The sequence below is a fragment of the Rhinopithecus bieti genome, unplaced genomic scaffold, assembly GCF_001698545.2.
Source record: "Rhinopithecus bieti isolate Rb0 unplaced genomic scaffold, ASM169854v2 scaffold_26399, whole genome shotgun sequence".
NCBI lineage: Eukaryota > Metazoa > Chordata > Mammalia > Primates > Cercopithecidae > Rhinopithecus > Rhinopithecus bieti.
Window position 1 is genome coordinate 843,908 of NW_016811944.1, and position 6,411 is coordinate 850,318.

Sequence of the window (6,411 nt, forward strand, 5' to 3'; positions counted from 1 at the left end):
CGTGTCAGCCAGGATGGTCTCGGTCTCCTGACCTCGTGATCCACCCACCTCGGCCTCCCAAAGTGCTGAGATTTCAGGTGTGAGCCACCATGCCCGGCCTGTTGAAACATTCTTTAGGAAATATTTTATATTCAAAGCATTTGAATACACTACGCTTCTTTTAGATTAGAAATTTATAGTTCCTACACTTCTTTTAGATTAGAAATTTGTATTTCAGTACATTGCTTCTGAGATAAACTTGAAATACCAGTTAAATTTTACCCTATTTGTTAGAATAAAACTGTCATCTTAGATTGGTCAATAGATATTTACTTTATAAGCACAGAAATTAGGCTCTTTAGACCTAGTTATTCTATAGAAATTAGTGGATGAGCTGGTTTGGTGGCTCACCATGGTCATACAAAGACTCACTGTTCCTTTGGCAGTCCATAACATGCCAAACTCGTAGTTTTACCCCACCATGACCTAAGAATAGCAAATTGATGTTCTAAGAGAAACCAAAAATATAAATTCATTGATAGTGCTATTTATAGGTGGTATGTTTTAGTTCATCAGCATTAGGACAATGGAAACTTTCTATAAGTGAATGGCATTTAACTGAGAAGATGTGTCCATTTGAGTGTATCTTTTAAGATGCGTCTTCTAAACTTTGAAGGGATTCAGATATTACCTCCAAAGATGTACTAGTTGCCTCCGTCTACCAAGTAATAGGCTGCCTACATTTTTATTATTCCACTTTTAGGAGTATTCATTGTGCCTTTTTGTAACTATGAGATTATTATTAAATCTTATTAACTAGGGAAAGATAATAAGTATATCTCTCTTTTTAACTGTTATGTTCAGTCATGCTCTCGGCCCCACAAAACTTTTGATTTTGATGAGCAGAGCACATGCCCCACATGATTTTGATTACTTACTACTGATTATATTGAACTGGTGAGCAAATATCTCCCTTGGAGATGTCGAACTCAAAAGCAATAGATGGTGAGGGATAAGGGAAGACAAAGACAGAATCTATGAGACTGTTCTATACACATAACATGAGGAACAAAGAAGGGAGAAAGTTAAAGGAAACAGTCACTGGGACAGAAACCACAAAAACAAGGCAGTGAGTAAAATAGAACATACCCAGAGTTGAGAACTGAGCTGCGCTGTCATGAAAATCTAGCTCGGTGTGAGACTTCTGCACATCCTTACAGCAAATATCTACAACTTAAAGTAACCTAAGGCTGTTTCTGTCTTGCATACTAAAAGAAGATCACCCATCCAGTTTAGTCATATACTACGTTTTTTATGACATTGATTTCATCAGTATTTCTAAAACGATTGGTTCCTTCATTAACTGATTATTACCACCTTTGGACTAGAATCTGCTTGCTCCTGTGTTTCTTTGCCTTTTCTTGTTTAGTTTTGTCCATGCATCCCAGCCTACTTATTGGAGGTAGATGGAGGATTGGAGAGTTGCAGAGATAGAGAAAGGACCTTGTATCAAGTCCAGGTATAACTGTCACTACCTCCAGTCCTGATGTGCATCTACAAAGAACGCTTTAGCATCTGAGTAGAGCCTAACACAAGACTTTTTGCAAAGATCTTAAGGCTAATTTTGTTTGAAGTATTTTGATACCTTCATTTACATAGAATGGATTTTGAACCTACCGTAATTGTAGACCTGAACATGATATAGTAGTCTTTATTCCTGAAGATAAATAAGATTATAATTAACTGTGGGATCATTAATGGACTAGTACACTAGTCAACAATAAAAAAGAGGGTTAACACAATGTAACGGAGCACTTGTTTGATTCATAAGTCGTTTGGCTCTTGCACTTAGTCACGTGACCCTAAGAAGTCATTTAACTTATTTGAGCCTTAGTTTCCACACTTGTCACTTGGGCATAATGTTAATACATATAAAGGAATTCATGTATGTGGCATTAAAGAGAATTTCAGTCAGCTTCCTCATTATTGATCTGATCACTGATAAGATTGAACTTGAGAAAACATAGAAATCCTCATTTATAAAACTCCACTACTCAAAGTAAAGTAAGCAAGAGTAGGCAATGACCAGGAGCTAATGAACATCTCATTCTTTATGGTTGTAGATTGCTGTCCTAGGATCTAGCAATTTGTTTCCCTAAGAAAACTAAGTTATCTTCATAACTTAGTTATCCTTAATAACTAATATTAATAACATATTAATGACATTATAACTCATTAACATAAAGAAGAAAAGAGAAAATCTTCTTTGTTAAATGTTATTATATTTGTACACTTTTGAACATGATAATATGCCTTATGGATAATTTCAAAAAATATAGGTGATAAAGTTACCAATTATAATAAAAATATACTATTCAGAATTTGTGTGAAAATAAATTAAAATACCTTGTATAAGTTCATGTGTTTGAACTACCTTCAAAATATAAAGCATCTGTGTACCCGTTGGACACAATAAGGACTACCCATGATATTAATTGAATCGATCATTACTCATTGTTAATCTCTTGGCTATCTTAAGAAGATTTATTTTTGTAAATATACCACATTATTTAATGTCACTGAATATTTTGATGGTGCTGTTCAAAGGTCAAATAACTGCCAGAGTTTTAGGGAAAGCTAGGCTTTCACGCATATTTAAGTTTCCAATATACTTCCGCTCATCGTAAAGAAAGATATTACATTAACCATATACCCTTGCAATAGCAGTTATGTCTGAAAGAAGGAATGTGCAGTAGAATATGAGGCATAAGTATCTATGCTTCTGTATTAATTATTGATCTAAGGTTAAATGTATACACATGAATGCTGGTGTTCTTGGTTGTAGTGGGTTCAATTTAATTACTTATTTATTCCTTTGTTGTCATCAGTACCCACTAGTGAATACCTACTTTAAGTAAATCTACTGCTTGTTTATCAATACATGGGAAAACACCAGCATTATGGCCCAGATGTTTATGTATTGTGCAGAGTTATTATATCAATGTACAAAAGGCAATTCTAATGGCTGTGCCATCTGATGTTATATAAATAGTAGGTTTTGAATGTGAAAATGTGAAGATGAGAGACAGAGAGAGCATATACTAGGTATCAAGCACTGTATTCTGAAAGTGAATGTTTTCTGTTTTGCTCTGTGGAGTAGGTAAAGCAGAAACAGAGTTGAGTGAGTAGATATCACAGGAAGTAAGATTTCTACTCATAACAAAGAACTTTTTCACACAGTTAGAGCTGCCTTTGGGAATTCTGAATTTGCCAACATTGGATGCATTTACAAAGAAGCTAGATTTGTTTTTCAGGTATGTTTTAAAGCAGTAGTTTTCAGATTATTTGCAAAATGAAACAATTCTTTCAAATGGAATATTACACAAAAATCCTATCTCTAATACTGAGAGAATCAATAGAACATAACTATAAATTTATCTTATATTTAATATTAGCAATCATTTACTTACTCATAATTCAATTATTGGTTTGATGAAAGTCCTGATATTGGTCTCCAGTATGTTAAAATCTGGGATTTAACATTTTTCAGTGTGTGTAGTGTTTGTCTTATTACATAATTTTTTTAATTGTGAAATTCTAATCAAGCATTTGAGTCACCTATGAAGTCCTGGAATATTGTTCTCATATCAATGTTCCACCCTGTATTGAGTGGAAGAGGTAACAGGGAGATCTAGATTTAGCTCATTACTGCAAACTTTCTCTAACATTCTCCTCCCAAGCCCAGCTCTCAACGCGCAAACAGGCGTACATGTACATGTGTGCACATACATACATGCACACTACTTAAGGCTGCCCTAGTTTGAAAGCTCTAATTCTACTGATGAACTATTCATACATGAGAATTAAATTTAGAATGTTTTCATTTAGGGTAAATTTGCATGGAGGGAAAACTTGTTTTCATTTTCTGAGCTGAAATTGGTTCACTTAAGATTGTAACATACCAGAAAATCATTATTAGGAATTTGTTTTATATAATTTTATGCCTCTTAAAAATTTATAACTTCCAGAAATCCATTTACTTTACAACGACTGTTTCAAGATATGATATTGTAGTTGGTAACAGAATCTGCATGAAGGAACTAAGACCACAGGAAAGGATTTAACTATTTTGATTTAATGATGTGACTAAAATTGATTTTTTAAAGTCTTAATAAAGAGATGTAAACTCTAATTGCTGATTAACACATTTTTTTTTTCTTTCTGTTAAGCCCTTCACATGGAATAAAATTTGAAGGTCATGTGATAACCTCTCATCCACAGTTTTTCACTGCCTTTGCTTTATAGGTATTTTCTTCATTTTTTAGATGGGAAAGGGAACAGAGGTTTTGCATGACTAGGTAATTTTCTGGGGAATGAACACAATGATCCATTTTATTCACAAATTAAACTTCAGAATATTATTGATTTGCTAGTCTTACATTTGATGCTACTTTTCACAAAATGATTTTATATTTTAAAAGACATTATCTAGTTTTACCTTCATTATAACTCTGCAAAGTGGCATTATTATTGTCATTTTAGAATCGAGATAATTGAATCTTCAAACTATAGCTGTGCCAAGAAACTCAATTTGAGCTTATATCTAAGGCTCCTTTCACTAGCTCACTGTTGGCCCAGACTTACACCATTTGTTCATCATAAATGTGGACCAGATTCATTTCAAGGAAGCTGAGGAAGTACAGTACCTGTAGACTTTCAGGAAGCCCTTTGAGTGGTCTTCTGTGTGCTACTAAAGGGTGTAGGTTGAGGGTTTATGACTCATGCATTTGTGATGCTTTTTATTTTTAACTTGTGGGAGAGTTAATCCATGATTCAGAACCATCATGTAGGTACCCTTTCACATTCAGAAATGTAGGGGACCCTTGGGGATAAAATGAAACAAATGAGAACTTGGAATGATGTATACCAGTGGTCCTCAAACTGTGGTTCCCAGATCAGCAGCATCCACATCACAGGTAACTTGTTAGAAGTACCCGTTCTTGGGCCCCGTCCCAGATCTGCTAAATAGATACTCCTAAGGGCATGACCCCGCAATCTGTGTTTTGACAAGCCTAATGATTTTAATGCAAGTGACGTTTGACAAACACTACTATAGATTCTTAAGCTGCAAGGAGTATTTAGAAACTTATATTATTTCATAGAAAAATTAAAACCTATAGAAAGATAGAAATTCCCAGAGATAGTATACTTAATTGGTTTGTGAAGGTTAGTTAAATAAGCAGTCTTTTGCATTTGGTCTCTCAGAACGAACCTTTAGATCTCAATCAACTCTTTGTTAAGTCAGAGCTTTATATTTTCAGAACAGTTTTGCTCTGTGCTTGAACTATGATCAGAAAAAAAGTTTCTTTTTGATTTTTCTTTCATGTTAAATTCCTTGTATCTCATGACTATAGAAGAAAAACTAAATTGGCATACAACTTCATAAAAGAGAGCCCACAACGTTAGAAAGATAGCAGGCCAGTTAAGATGAAATTGTCCTGGGCACATAAGGTCAGAATCAGGTATCAACTGAAGTGGTGAAGGAGGCAGGGGAAAAGGTTAGAGTATTTCAAGTCATCATAGCAAGAATATTCTGTAAAAAGTCAATAGATATCTATTGAGTGCATATTGTATGCCATAAAATTTTCTAGGCACTTGAGATATTTATCAGTGGGGAAAAAAAAGACAAAGGTCCCTGCTTAGATAGGTTATATTATATTCAGGGATACAGATGGTATGTGTAAATAAGTATATTAATGTATAATATATACTTTATTATAAATATGTATGTATATTATGTATAAATAAGGTATGTATTTATAATAATAAGTATAATAATAAGTATAATATAATATAATACTTATTATAATAATAAGTATATAATATGTATAAATAAGGTATGTATAAATAAGTAAATTATGATATACATTAGAAATTGATAGCATTATGGAAGAAATATTTAAAAAACAGAAAGGGAATGTGGTGCTAAGATTGTAAAGAGCAATGTTATGGATAATGTGTAAAGTCACATGAGATAGGCCCTCTTTCAATAGAATAGATTTATTTAGCAACTTTTAGCTATGGTTGTATTTGTAGACTGTATGGTGGCTCTGTCGACATCCAGTACTCCCCAAACCTGATGGATTTTAATATCTGAGAAACTCCAAAAAAAGTTTAAATTTTATTTTAATGAAAATAGGGCTTTTACATAGAAGAGATTTTCAAAACCAATCAATCAATGAACAACAAAAACAAAACTTGAACACACATCTCGGAAAGCATGTAAGTGGATAAAATGAGGAAAAAGGGTTGGGTACTGGCTCAGTTTGAGCAACCGAGACCAAGTTCATTAATACATTTTAGAGCCAGATGCCTCTTTTATGTAGCTTCTGGATCCTGCTGCCAAAGTTGGCTATGTTTTAACGGGACGCT